This window comes from Gracilinanus agilis, chromosome 2 (assembly GCF_016433145.1).
Source record: "Gracilinanus agilis isolate LMUSP501 chromosome 2, AgileGrace, whole genome shotgun sequence".
Taxonomy (NCBI): Eukaryota; Metazoa; Chordata; class Mammalia; order Didelphimorphia; family Didelphidae; genus Gracilinanus; species Gracilinanus agilis.
The window spans coordinates 617,313,629-617,329,347 of record NC_058131.1 but is presented as its reverse complement, the minus strand read 5'-3'; positions in this window follow the sequence as shown (position 1 = coordinate 617,329,347).

Here is a 15,719-nt window from a genome sequence, read left to right as displayed (position 1 = left end):
AACTACTAAGGAAAATATCTGTTGACAGAAGTGATAGTTAGGCCTAACTGTCACCCTGCACCATCTGGACAAGGGCCTGTGGACTTCCGGGTTAAGATGGCAGCAGAGTAAAAAGCAGCTGCTTGACCTCTCCTAACCCACACATATAGGACTCCTCAAGAAGACATAAAAACAAATCCAGATGAACAAAGGGATGCCACAACAGGGCTCAGAGTTGAAGATAGGTGGGATTAGGTATTTCCATGCTATAAGGGGGTGAAACAGCTCTCACTAAAATGTGAGCTGAGAAACTCCCTCCCCACCCCACACCCACCTACAGTGTCAAAGCCAGCACACAAGTGTTAGAGCAAGTTTGGGTGTCCTTGGCAGAAACCTGGGATCACCAGGGCCTGCTCCAGATAGCAACAAAATTTAAAACCCCAAGAGGCTAAAGAACATGCAGACTTTGAACACAGACCTAAAGCACAGGAGCAGGCAAAGGTGCGGACACAGGCATGGACATGGATCCTAAGCACAGGTGTGGACCTTGGGTGTGGACCCAGTGCAGCGGGGTGCATGACTGTGGAAGAAGTACCATAAGACTGTTAAAGGAGCTTTGGGCAGAGGAACAAGCAAGGGGACCACCAGGAGGCTTGACCCTGAGAACAACTAGACCTGAGACCTCAGGAGCCCAAAGAGCACAGACAGACTCTATGCATGAAGATAAAGCTGGTAGGGTACTGGGCTAAAAATGGCAAGCCAGACTCAGGAACCCCAAAAGAGAAAGATCAACAAGAAGAAATCTTTAACACTCAAAAACTTTTTCACAGAGAAAATCCAGACAACAGAGCAAACAGAAGAGGAAAACAAACAAATAATCAGATCCAAACCTTCCCCAAATGATGAAAACTGGTGCCAAGATCTTGAAGAGTTCAAATCTGAGATGACGAGAAAGATGGAAGAGATTTGGTGAGAGAAGTGAGAAATAGCTAAAAAGGAAATTAACAGGTTAGAAGAAAGAAACACATAATTGGAGAAAGATGCCCAAAAATCAAATGAAATGGTAAGCAAGTCAGAAATCAAAATCAGGCAAGAAAAGAACAGTTGATAAGGCAGAATTTCAAAATTGGAAAGTGAGGCAAGTAAATTGAAGACCAAAAATGACCAGATTGAGTAGGAAAACCCGTCTCTCAAGGCCAGAATTGAGCAATTAGAAACTAATGATCTCTCAAGACAACAAGAACAAATAAAGCAAAGCCAAAAGACTGATAAAATAGAAGGAAACATGAAATATCTAAATAAGAAAGTGACAGAACAAGAAAACAGATCTAGAAGAGACAATTTGAGAATCATTGGTCTCCCTGAAAAAGAAGAAATTAATAGAAATTTGGTCGCCATACTAAAAGAAATTATTCAGCAAAACTGCCCTTAATTTCTACAACAAGAGGGCAATATAGAAATTGAAAGAATCCATAGTTCACCCTCTACACTAGACCCTGAAAAGACAATGCCCAGGAATATAATAGCCAAATTCAAGAGCTTCCAAGTAAAAGAAAAATTATACAAGAAGCCAGAAAGAGACAATTCAAATATCAAGGAGCACCAATCAGGATCACACAGGATCTGGCAGCCTCCATGCTAAAAGTCCGCAAGGCTTGGAATATGATATTCAGAAAGGCAAGAGAACTGGGTCTACAACCATGGATCACCTACCCATCAAAACTGACTATATACTTCCAGGAGAAAGTATGGACATTCAACAAGATAGAAGATTTCCAAGTATTTGCACAGAAAAGACCAGGACTCAATGGAAAGTTCAATACCGAACTATGAAAATCAAGAGAAACATGAAAAGGTAAATAAGAAACAGAGGGGAAAGAAAGAAAACTCTTATTTTTTAAATTTGCCTCTTTAAGGGCTTCAATAAGATCTATTAATTTGTATTTCTATCTGGAGAATATTATGTGTAATTCTCTGTAGTGAACTCTATTCATTATTATAGTATTCACTATTATAGTAATTAGAAAAATTATTCATAGGGAGAGGTTGGAGTACTAAATGGTCTAAGATGATATAGGTGGTGGGAAAGAGAGGGATGAATAGTAGAGGACCCCAAGGGAAACTTGAATGAATAAGAAAAATAGGATATTCTATTACATACAAAGAGGACATGGGAAGGAGAGGGGATGAATACTATTATAAGAAGGAGAGGAAGAGAACATTAAGAGGTAATATTTAAACCTTACCCTCAGTGGAATTAATCCAGAGAGGGAAGAGTAGCTATATCCATTGGGATATAGAACTCTATCTAACCCTACTGAGAGAGTCAGAAGGGTTAAACCAAGGAGAGCAGGGGAGTGGGGAGGTCAAAAAAGGGAGGGGAGTAGAAGGGGGAGGGAATTCATTAGGCCATAAAAATAAAAAGAGGGGAATAATAAGGGAGGGGATAGAAAGGGAAGTAAATCAAGGGAGGGGACAAGGATTACTGGCTTAAAGCAAACCACTGCTTTAAAAGGAAATAGTGTAAGTAGGAGGGGTAGAACTAGGAGAGGATACAAAAATGTCGGCAAATACACAACTGATAATTATAACTCTGAATGTGAATGGGATGAATTTGACCATAAAACAGAAACAAATAGGAGAGTGGGTCAGAAAGCAAAATCCTAAGATATGTTGTCCACAGGAAACACATATGAGGCAGGTAGACATACACAGGTTTAAGGGAAAAGGGCTTGAGGAAAATCTTTTGGTCTTCAAATGAGAAAAAGAAGGCAGGAGTGGAGATCATGATTTCTGAAAAAGCCAAAGTAAAAATAAATATGATTAAAAAAGACAGGGAAGGTCATTACATCCTGATTAAAGGCAGCATAAACAATGAGGAAATAACACTGCTCAATATGTATGCACCAAGTGGCATAGCATAAAAATTCATAAAGGAGAAACTGGCAGAGCTCAAGAAGGAAATATATAGTAAAATCAAACCAGTGTGAGATCTAAATATTCCTCTTTCAGATCTAGACCAATCAAACCAAAAAATAAATAAGAAAGAGAGAAGAGAGGTGAATGAAATCCGAGAAGAATTAGATTTAGTAGATATGTGGAGAAAAATAAATAGGAACAAAAAGGAATACACCTTTTCAGCTGCACATAGTACATTCACAAAGATTGAACATTTAATAGGGCATAGAAACATTGAAAACAAATGCAAAAGAGCAGAAATAATACACGTAACCTTCTCCAATAATAAAGCAATAAAAACAATAATTAGTGAGGGTACCCGGACAGGTAAATCAAAAACTAATTGAAAATTAAATAATATGATTCTCCAAAACCAGTTAGTCAAAGAAGAAATCATAGAAACAATCAACAATTTCATTGAAGAGAATGACAATGATAAGATATCCTACCAAAGGGGTTGCAGCTAAGGCAGTACTCAGAGGGAAATGTATATCCTTGAGTGCATATATTAACAAATTAGGGAGGGCAGAGATTAATGAAGTAGGCATGCAACTTAAAAAACTTGAAAGTGAGCAAATTAAAAAAAAGACCCAGATCAAAACTAAATTAGAAATACTAAAAATCAAGGGAGAAATTAATAAAACCAAAAGAAAAAGAACTATTGAATTAATAAATAAGACTAGAAGCTGGTATTTTGGAAAAAAAAACAGATAAAATAGACAAATTACTGGTCAATGTCATAAAAAAAGGAAAGAAGAAAAAGAAATTGACAGTATCAAAGATAAAAAGAGAGACCTCACCTCTAATGAAGAGGAAATTAAGGCAATCATTAACAACTATTTTGCCCAGTTATATGGCAATATATATAGCAATCTAGGGGATTTGGATGAATATTTACAAAAATATAAATTGCCTAGATTAACAGCAGAAGAAATAGAATATCTAATTAATCCCATATCAGAAAAAGAAATTGAACAAGCCATCAAAAAACTCCCTAAGAAAAAAATCACCAGGGCCTGATGAATGCACAAGTGAATTCTATCAGACATTCAAAGAACAACTAAACCCAATAATATACAAATTATTTGATGTAATAAGCAAAGAAGGAGTCCTACCAAATTCCTTTTATAACACAAATATGGTACTGATCCCAAAGCCAGGTAGATCAAAAACAGAGAAAGAAAACTACAGACCAATTTACCTAATGAACAAAGATGCAAAAATCTTAAATAGAATATTAGCAAAGATACTCCAGCAAGTGATAAAGAGTATTATCCGCCATGATCAGGTGGGATTTATACCAGGAATGCAAGGATGGTTCAACATTAGGACAACCATCCACATAATTGACCATATCAACAATCTAACAAACAAAAACCACATGATTATCTCAATAGATGCTGAAAAAGCCTTTGACAAAATACAACATCCATTCCTACTGAAAAGACTGGAAAATATAGGAAGAGAAGGTCCTTTCCTAAAAATAATAAATAGTATATACCTAAAACAATCAACAAGCATCATATGCAATGGGAATAAATTAGAAGCCTTCCCAATAAGATCAGGCGTGAAACAAGGATGCCCATTATCACCTCTATAATTTAACATAGTAGAAACACTAGCAGTAGCAATTAGAGAAGAATAAGAAATTGAAGGTATCAAAATAGGCAATGAGAAGACTAAGCTATCACTCTTTGCAGATGATATGATGGTCTACCTAAAAAATCCTAGAGAATCAACTAAGAAGCTTGTAGAAATAATCAGCAACTTTAGCAAAGTTGCTGGATACAAAATAAATGCATGTAAATCATCAGCATTTCTAAATATTTCCAACACATCAAAGCAGCAAGAGTTAGAAAGAGAAACACCATTTAAAATCACCCTAGAGAATATAAAATACTTAGGAATCTATCTACCAAAACAAACACAGCAATTATACGAAAACAACTACAAAATACTTTCCAAACAATTAAAACTAGATCTAAACAATTGGAAAAACATTGATTGCTCATGGTTAGGATGAGCTAACATAATAAAAATGACCATTCTACCCAAATTAATTAACCTATTTAGTGACATACCTATCAAACTACCAAAAAACTTTTTTACTGAATTAGAAAAAACTATAACAAATTTCATTTAGAATAACAAAAGATCAAGCATATCAATGGAAATAATGAAAAACAATGTGAAGGAAGGTGGCCAACAGTGCCAGATATTAAACTATACTAAAAGCAGTGGTTATCAAAACAGAGTCCATTGGCGTGAGATGGTTGTGGCCCTATGCTCCTCTGGGAGTCAACAGAAATAGTATTGATAGTTACACATGGGCAACCTTCTCCCTGTCTCTGTTTTTCATGTTAACATCATGATTTCAAAAAGGAAAAATAGACTAAATTAAAAGATATAAGCAATGAAACTATATTTTGCTGAAATTTTCCAGACAGAATGAAGAATGGCAATACAAAAGATATATGCACCAAATGTTATAGTATCCAGATTCTTAATGGAAATGTTTAATGAGTTATAGGAGGAAATAGACAATAAAACTATACTAGTGGGGGGACATCAACGTCACTGGCTCAGAACTTGATAAATCTAACCATAAAATAAATAAAAAAGAAGTTAAGGAGATGAATAGAATTTGAGAAAAGTTGGATGTGAAGAAAACTAAATGGGAATAAATATGAGTATATATTTTTTTTAAATTGCAGATGCCACGTGAACAAAAATTGACCATGAATTTAGGTATAAATATTTCAAAACCAAATGAAGAAAAGAAGAAATATTAAATAAGTCCTTTTCAGATCAGAATTCACTAAAAATTATATTTTTAATGGGCTTTGGAAATATAGATTAAAATTAATTAGAGACAAAACAATCTGATCCTAAATGATGAATAGGTCAAAGAACAAATCATAGACAGAATAAATAATTTCATTAAAAAATTACAACAATCAGATGATACCAAATTCATGGAATACAGCCAAAGCAATTCTTATGGGAAAATGTATATCTCTAAACTTTTACATCAGTACAATAGGAAAAGAAAATATCAACTAATTGGTCATGAAACTAAAGAAAGAAAGAAATGAGAACAACAAATTAGAAATCCTGAAAAAAGAAAGGAAAGAGGAATAAAATTAAAGATAAGAAAACCATTTAAGTAATAAATAAAACTAGGAAGTGGTTTTATTATTGAAAACAATAAAATAGATAAACAGTGCATTCTTTTTATCTTTAAAAAAGAAAGAAAAAATTACCAGTATCAAAAAGGAAAAAGATGAACTTAACTCCAATGAAAATGACAATAAAATAAAGTCCTAGTAAATCTAACAATTTACATTAAATGGGTATTTACAAACAATTTAAAATGTTCAGGTTAGCAAAAGAGTAAATAGAATAATTAATAATCTTGTATTAGAAAAAAATTGAACAAGACATTAGTAAAACTCCCCAGAACCAGATGAATTCACAAGTGATTTTTACCTAATCCTTAAAGAACAATTAATTCCAATTACATTTAAAACCACTGCATACAATATTAATTATCCATGAATCTGTCTACCAAGACAAGCCCAGGAACTTCATGACCAAAATTACAAAACACTTTACACAATACTAAAATCATATCTAAACAATTAGAGGAAAAATCATTTTTTCATCAGTAGGTAGCAAAATTTCAAGAATATAATGGTCTCAAATTGTAAAATAACAATCACAAAAATCTATTATTAGTTAAGAAATAGTGATGGACAAATGGAATAATTAGGTACATAATACACAATAATAAATAACTACAATAATCTAGTGTTTGATAAACCCAAAGTTCCAAAGTTTGAGGAAAATAACTCACTATTTGACAAAAATTGGTGGGAAAACTGAAAGTAATCTGGCAGAAACTACTCTAGATCAATATTTCACACCATACACCAATATAAGGTCAAAAATAGATAAAAGATTTAGGCACGGATGGTGATATAAGTAAACTTGAGGAGCATGGAAAAAAATGTACTTATTAGATCTATGGATACAGGAGAATTTATGACCAAGCAATAGTATTAAAGTATTAAAATATTAAAATATCTAAAATGGAAACTTTTTATTATATCAAATTTAAAAGTTTTTGTACAAACAAAATCAATGCATCTAAGATCAGAGGGAAAACAGGAAATTGGGGGAAACTATTGTAATTTCTTTCTGACAAAGGCCACATTTATCAAATATGTCAAGAATGAAATCAAATTTATAAAATTATAAATCATTCCTCTATTGATATTTGATCAAAGAATATGAACAAGCAGTTTTTAGAGAAGGAATCAAAACTATTTATAGTCATATGGAATCTAACTCACTGTTAATTAGAGAAATACAAAAAAAAAAAAGAACTGTGAGGTTTCACCTCACCCCTATCAGATTAACTAACATGACAAAAAATGAAAATGACAAATGCTGGAGGGGCTGTGTAAAAAATGCATCATAAGTGATATTGCAGATTGATCCAACCATTCTGGAGAGCAATTTGTAACTTTGCCCAAAGAACTAAAAAACTGTGCATACCTAGCAATACCACTACAAGGTCTGTATTCCAAAGGAAAAGGAAAAGAGCCTATATGAACAAAAATGCAACTCTTTTTGTGTTAGCAAAGACTTGCAAATAAATTAAGGAAATACGTATCAATTACAGATTTGTTGAACAAATTGTCATATATAATTATTACGGAAGACTATCATGCTACAAGAATTGATGAGCAAGATTATTTCAGAAAAACCTGATGAAAAGTGAAGTGAGTAGAACCAGGAAAATATTGTACATATAAACAACAATATTCAATGATGAGCAATTGTGAATGACTTAGTTATTCTGATCAATATTATGATCCAAGACAATTTAGGACTTGGGAAAAATGTTCTCTATGTCCAGAGATATAACTGGATTCTGAATACAAATCAAAGTATACTTGCTTTACTTTTTTCAGTTTTCTTTATTTGGCCTGTTTTTTGTATTTTTTTTTGCAATAGTGGTAATATGGAAATATACTTTGCATGGCTCCATATATATTGCCTATACTTATCTACTGCTCTGTTTGTTAGCCACTAACAGACTTTTTTGATGATTGCCACTTTATAATATAGTTTGAAATCTGGTCTCACTAGACCAGTTTCCTGATATCCCTGACTTTTTTGTTCTTCCAGGTGGATGCTGTTACTATTATTTCTAGCTCTATAAAATAATTATTTGGTTGTTTGATTTGTATAGCTTTGAATAAGTAAATTAATTTAATTAGAATTGTCATTTTTATTATATTGGTTTGACATGCATACAAGTGATGAATATTCCTCCAGTTGTTGAACCGTCTATTTATATAAAATGCTTTATATGATCCCTGGTTTGTCTTGGCCTAGCTGTGTTTTCTTTGATTTTGTTTTATTGCATCATGTTATTAATTACTGTGAAAGTTACATATTTAGGAATATATTAGGAATATATTCCAAAAAGAAGCATTATTCCTTCTGTTATTATAGAACTTATATTTCTTCTTAACTGTATCACCCTTAATGGAAGACCACACAGTATAGGAAGAGTTCATAAATAGCACCTTCTTTCTATATATTTATCTGTAATGTAGATATACTCTTCTTAGGAGGGGAGAAGTGGTATGACACTCCAACAAACCCCTCTAGAGATCTATATGTTGTATAAGAGCTTTTCTTTCTTTACTCCTTTGTAGTGAAAATTTCATATGGGACCAATTCCAATTTTTGCTTTCTAGTTGAAATTATTTTTATATAGTTTATATAATAAATATATGTATATACATATGTATATATAAAATAATTATATATAAATAAATTACATGTATGCAAATATGCATGCACATACATATATGCATGGTTTCATGGTAGATTATTTTAAGAGATTATTTTATCAGACTTCAAAAAAATATTCATTACTATTTTGGCACCTTTGTAAGCCCTTTAATAAAGGGTAAAAGAAGAAGGAGACCTTCTGGTCTTCTTTGCTTAACTTTTAAAATAGAAACACTTGGATACTCCTGACCTGAAAATGTCAAGGCCATGTTGTTATGCCATGCCCTGTAAACATGTGGCTGATGACTGTGTTTACCCTGAGGCAGAATATAGAAAATATCAGGTCACGCTATGGACAAAGTTTAATGCAGTTGAAGTCCAAACTTCTCAGTACAAGTTAGGAGCAGGGAAGTTTCCCCAGAATTTCAGAACTCAGCCCTTGGATATGCAACTTTATTTCACACACACACACACACACACACACACACACACACACACACACAAAATCACCTGTTCATCTTAAGCAAAAATCTCATTTGCTCAAAGAATAGGGTGGATTCTATATCCATAGGCCAAAAGACTATTCGAAGGGCCATGCAGAAGAAAAGAAGCCATTAATGGGTTCTTAGATAGGAGGCTTTGGTATAATGATTTTTTTCTTTGTGAATCTGACTGTTTTCACTGACATGATCACTGGAGTTTGGGTCTAGATGTTTGTAGCTATGGAGATATCTCGGCAATAGACTTCCTGTTATGAATTCTGAGAAAGTGTATATGGATTATTTTCCTTCTATAAACTGGCCCTAATTTTAGAACATTTCATACTCTTCTGTCTTCTCATCCATCACAGCCCCTAATGTGCTAGTTATTCACAATATTTAAACCACAAAGGTCAACAGTCTGTGGGAAGCAAATTGCGTTCTATCATGTTATGAAATATATTTTTTATTATGGTGGTGGTTAAGGTTAGGATTTATCCTCCCTTCTTATATCTCACACCCTTTCCTCTAACACTTTGAATTTTTATTTTCCCTATATGAAAAAGCATGGATTTTTAGCAGTCATATACCTCTCTACAAAGTTCTTTTTAGGAAATAATATTTGAGAGATGAGATGATAATTTTGGCTACATCCAAATCAAAGAGTTTTAATTTGAAGCCTCTGAACTTTTTGTGTCTTTCTTTAAAAAAATACTTTGACCATTTTGTATCAGTGAAATTGAATTCCTTAGTGTTGTGATGTTCTTTATTTTATTCATTTAAATGTGTTTATTTTGAGGAGTCTATAGGTTTCATCAGCCTGTCAAAGGGAAGCATCACACAAAATAAGATTAAGAACCCTGATATAATGGTGTCAATTCAATTACACAATCCATTCTAAAAGATCCATCACTTAAGCTATTTTATTAATTTGTTTTTTAGTGTCATGGAGACAAAACAACTGGTCATTGTTTTCAATCTACTGATCTGGGAGAGTATAGAGACAATTCATTTTAATTCCACATGCATTCATTAAGTAGTCTCTAGGTACAAACATCATGCTAGCCTCTGAGGATACAAAGACAAGAATGAAAAATCCCCACTGAAATTTTGGTTCTGCACTGAGGGAACTCAAGAGAATTACCAAACTAGGTGAGCTGAGGGTTTTGGTAGGGATATGTTCTCTCTTTCATAGGATCATCAGTCTGTGAGTGGGGATGTTGTCTTTAACGAAAATGACCTTAAAGGACTGAGAGCATGCTTTGAACATCTCCAGCTTTTCCTTGGTACCGATGCTAATGATTATGACTGTAAGCATAGTACTAATGCAGTATCTTATATTAACTAGGTGCTTTAAAAATAATTTCTTATTGATTGATTATATAATAGAAAATACTCTATTAATATAAATGTACATGTACATTAATAAATAAAGTCACTGACTTGCCCCCAAACAATTTGTAATATTCTAAAATATAACCATGGATCTATATGTATAATTAAAGTTCACCATGTGGAGCCAAAAGAATTTGAATACAGACATTTATGAATTGGGTATCCATAGGTACATATATTTCTCTGGAGTTTTATTCTAGAAATAAAGCAACTCTTCTTTTTTTCTATGTAGTGCCCTCTTGTGCTTTATAAAAATATAGATAATGCCTTCAGCATTTTTCTTTTTACACTTAAGTCTCTTTGTTTCTAATGAAACAATAGAGTATTCAATATATTAGATTTGAATTCAGGAGAAGTGAGTTTTAGTCCTTATTCTGGCATGTTGTGTGTTTGGGGGCAAGTTTACCTTTTATTCTGTAAAATAAGGGAATTGGACTGTATCAGTAATCCATAGCCTTTAAGCCAGAGATCCCATTGAGGAAAGATAATAATAGTCCATGCAAGGGGTCTTCTGATCCATATTATAATAATCCTTTAATTTAATCCTTCAATGTACTAAATAAGCAAACATTACTACTTTAGAATGAATATTACAGGTGTGTTAGCTTTTGAATACTATTGTGATTAAAACAATGTGATCCATTTTAAAATCATGCCAAATTTAAGTAGCCTTTTGTCATGAGGTGGGGAAAGTCTCTTCTGCATTATGATGGATAATTATGAAATTGGGGATATCCTTTGATGACCATCTTTCTCTCTTTTATGTGGAAAATATCTTGTTCTCATCTGACATCATAAACTGGTTCATTTCAATAAATATATTGGTATGACAGCCATTTTTTCCAGTGTATTTTTATTGCCACATTATTGGCCATGTTTGTGAACATATTGTCTTTGGAAATTTGGAGTATATTGTTAGATTTTAGTTGTTTCATAAACTCCATCTGGAAGTAAACCATTTTTAAAATATTTGACATAATCTTGCTATTATTGGGCTACTATTGCTCAGTATCATTTCTATGGGTTCCCAAAGTATCCCTATAGAGTCTTGACCTGTTTATCTTGTTTACAAAGAATGACAGCTGGGTATCAGAGAGGATAGAGTGCTTGGTCTGAAATCAGGAAGATTCACTTTCCTGAGTTCTAATCTGGGCTTACATACTTACCAACTCTGTGACCCTGGGCAAGTCTCCTAACTCTGTTTGCCTTAGTTCCTCATCTGTCAAATAATCTGGAGAAGGAAATAGCAAACTACTCTGTTATCTTTGCCAAGAAAACCCAAAATGGAGATAAATGGTTGGACATGAATGAAATGACTGAACAAGAAAAATTTTTATCAGTCCTGTTCTCTTTTTTTTTGATATGAAAGTATTAACATTTCTATAGTTGCCTATAATTAAAAGGATATTTTCTTGTTCTCATCATTATTATCATTAATCACATGATAATATTCCAAAAAGGACCAAGGGATCATAGTAAACCACTGAAAAAATATGTATTAGTGTTTCAGAGTTGCCATAATGAAAATTACTACTGTACTGAATATAGACATTGCAAGGAATAGGGAATAGTCCCTATCTAATTTAGCATCAGGAAGATATTTCTGGATTCATTTCTCCACTTTTTAGAAGCATTAACAATAACTTGGAGGGAGTTCTTTGGAGATCAACAAAAGCACTAAAATTCAGGAAAATAAGGCTTTAGTAATCTGACCTCAGTAGAAATACCAATTCTCCCACCCATTTAACCACTCTTCATCTCTTTCAATAGACCCCTTAAAAATCTTGCTTACAAAAATCTCCATTTTCTGAGCTGTTGCTATTGGCTTTATAACTGATTCCTGAAATTATTCTTTATGCCACGGTGTTATATAATTCATACAGCACACTCTCTACTATTGTGTATTTAATTCTCTGAAGTGTTTGTGGATATGGCTTTTTTTCTGAAGGCAGCAACACAAAATGAAGTAGCATTGTACCAGTGTCTTACATGTTTAATAAAGTTGCTCTCAACCAACATTTCAGTAAATGAAATGTACCTCTGAATGACAAACTTTCATATATCAAATACATTCTGTGACCTGCTCTGGGACCTGAAGCACAATGCCATAATAAAGCCTGGAGGTTTGAGTTTGCTTCTCTTCCTGTTCTTTGAAAGGATGATTACCTACTTTGCCCAAAATAATGATAATCATAATAAAATACATACCATCCGCCAACAGTCCCCAAACTACAGATTAGATTAAAATGATTCATTGATGTTATTTCAGAGGCTTTCTTTAAAGAATAAAATTGTAATATATAAATATATGCATTGTATAGATATATTGCATATGAATATGTGTATATTTATATATTTGTTAGATAGATAGATAGATAGATAGATAGATAGATAGATAGATAGATAGATAGATAGATAGATAGATAGGAGGCAGTATAGTGGATAGAGTGCTGGGTCTGAATTCAGTTCAAATCTGACCTCAGATACTTAGTAGCTGGGTGACCCTAGGCAAGTCATTTATTTATTTTTGCCTCAGTTCCTCATCTGTAAAATGAGCTGATGATGGAAATGCTAAACTACTTCAGTACCTTTGTCAACAAACCCTAATATATGGGTCACATACAGTTGGAAATGACTGAATAACAACAAAATCAATGTAAATGAAATTATAGGTCTAGACACTCCTTTCTTTCTCTATCTCTCTCTCCCCTTTTCTCTTTCTTCCATATATGTGTGTGTTTATATGAGTATACATATATATCAAACATACATCTGTTGTATTTTCATACTCATGGTATGCATAAAGTCACACATGCATATGCCAAAACATATTGTAATGGGAAGAAAACAAATTGTCTGCTTTAATTATTTATAACATGTCTCCAGGAATGTTCTAAGTCTAATTCTTAGCAAACTGTCAAACACAAGAAAGAAGCAAAGGGAAAAGGCCTGAATGACTGAGAGAGATTTATGATAAGAGATGTGCTTGTGAATGCTGAGGTTTGGGTATTTCACAATCCCCCAGAGTGAAGGCCCCTGAATAAGGCAAGCTAGATCATTCCTACCCACGTGGGGACATGAAATTCAACTGTCTGACAATCATACGTCTCCTCTTTGACTGTAAACAAAATGTGACATGTCTGCAACAAATTGGGACCCATCTTTCTTCCTTTAAGTATTTAAGATTAGAGGATTCAAATGATCCCAAATGGTTTTCCTAACATTAAGGTTCCATGGTTCCATGATTATACAACTCATTTTTGCTTAAATTTGGCCTTGCTTCGTACACAGGAAGAAAGGAAATGTTTCTCCATCACCTCTTCTCCAGTCCTTCAACTTCTCACCCTCACTGATTCCCCCAAATTGTTCCAGTTTTCTCTCCTGTCTTAGAAACTAGAAGTTGGTTATATACATTGCCAACTAGAGTTGATTAGGGGGAAAAAAGAGGAAAGAAAAATAAAAATTTTTTAAAAATAAAAGAAGAGCATAGGCCTGGTGAGATAAGACAGCCCTCTCCCTTCCCCCCCCCGCTTGTAACTTGAAAGGAATAGAATATCTGATTATGGCAACCCTTGAAGGAGCAGACATGTGAGACCACTAGCACTGTGAGAAATTCTTTTTCCTGTTTGACTACTATATTTTTCCCATAGCTGGAGCAACTAGAAATAAAAGGATGCTCATTGAGCATATTGGTCACAGGCTTATAGACATCTAGAATTGAAAAGGAATATAGATAATAGAAGGATACTTTCCCCACCCCTGAACTAGTAAAGGAATATATCTTCATCAGTATTTCTAGTAAATGATCACTTGGTATCTTTTTTTAAATACTTACCCTAACATGAAGATAGATTATTACTTTAAGAGGTAGCCTAGTTCATTTTTGAGACATTCTAAGCTTTTTCTTTAGTTTGTTTAAACCCTTATTTTGTCTTAGAATCAATATGAAGCATTCCAAGGCAAAAGAGCAGTAAGGTCTAGGCAACTGGTGGTGTGTCTTGCCCAAAGTTACACAGCTAGGCAAAATTTGAGGTCAAATTTGAACCCAGGCCTTCATTTCTTCAGGCCTGGCTCTCTATCTACTGAACCCTCCAGATGCCTGAGACATTCTAAGATTTAAGAAGCTCTTCCTTATTTTGGTTTAAATTATACTCCACTATAGCTTCTCTATATTCTGAGTTCTGTACCTGGGGCCCACATAGAAAATATAATGTGGTAGAAAACGGCACTGAAATTAGATTCAAAGAATATGCACTTAATTCTTGATTCTGCTATTTGCACCTGTGAGACCATCTGATAATCACTTCTCCTTGGGGCCTCAGTTTTCTTTTTTGTGAAATAATATGTTCTAGTTCATTGTTAAGTGCCTTCCCATGATAATATAGTCCTAAATCAGACTATGTTGTGACCTTCTTGGGTGAGATGTTTCCAATCTGTTCTTTGACCCTGAACAACCTTTATTTAGAACACTGGAGACAAATTTGTGTAGCTACTAAAAAACTATCAAAAGACAAATTTTTGCTGTGACACCATTCTCGCACCCCTTCAGAGTATGTGTATGTATGTGGGTATAATGAAAATACAGAATTAAGTGATAGAAAGCGGATCAATGATTGGTGATTTAGTGGTTTCTGAAATCGCCACTGGGTCAGGGTTAGTGGGAAGGAGGAACTGGCATCCATTTAGCCACTTCTAGCTTTTAGCTATTAAAAAAAATAAGCAGGTGCTTTTTTTTCTAACAGTAACTCTGAAAGAGCAAAGTGATTAATAGAATGTCTCCTGACTGCTGAGCAATCTCTCCTGAGGGCGGTAGGCAAGGGAAAAGCAGCAAAACACACTGCTGATTAGAAAGTTTCAGAATTCCCACTCGTCCACTGTTTTCACCTGCCGTTTAATCTTCCTATAAGGGTGGGGATTCATGGCTCCTTTATATGACCTCTCTGATCATTGTCCAGGAACCATGGCTTAGAGAATAGCAGGTAAATTGGGCCAGAAAACTTTGGGATCCAGGAAAAAGATAGACTTAGTGAGGTGGAGTAGATCTGAAGGTTCCAACAGTGGGTCTTTGGAGAGTTTGTGAACAGAAGGATGGGGTAT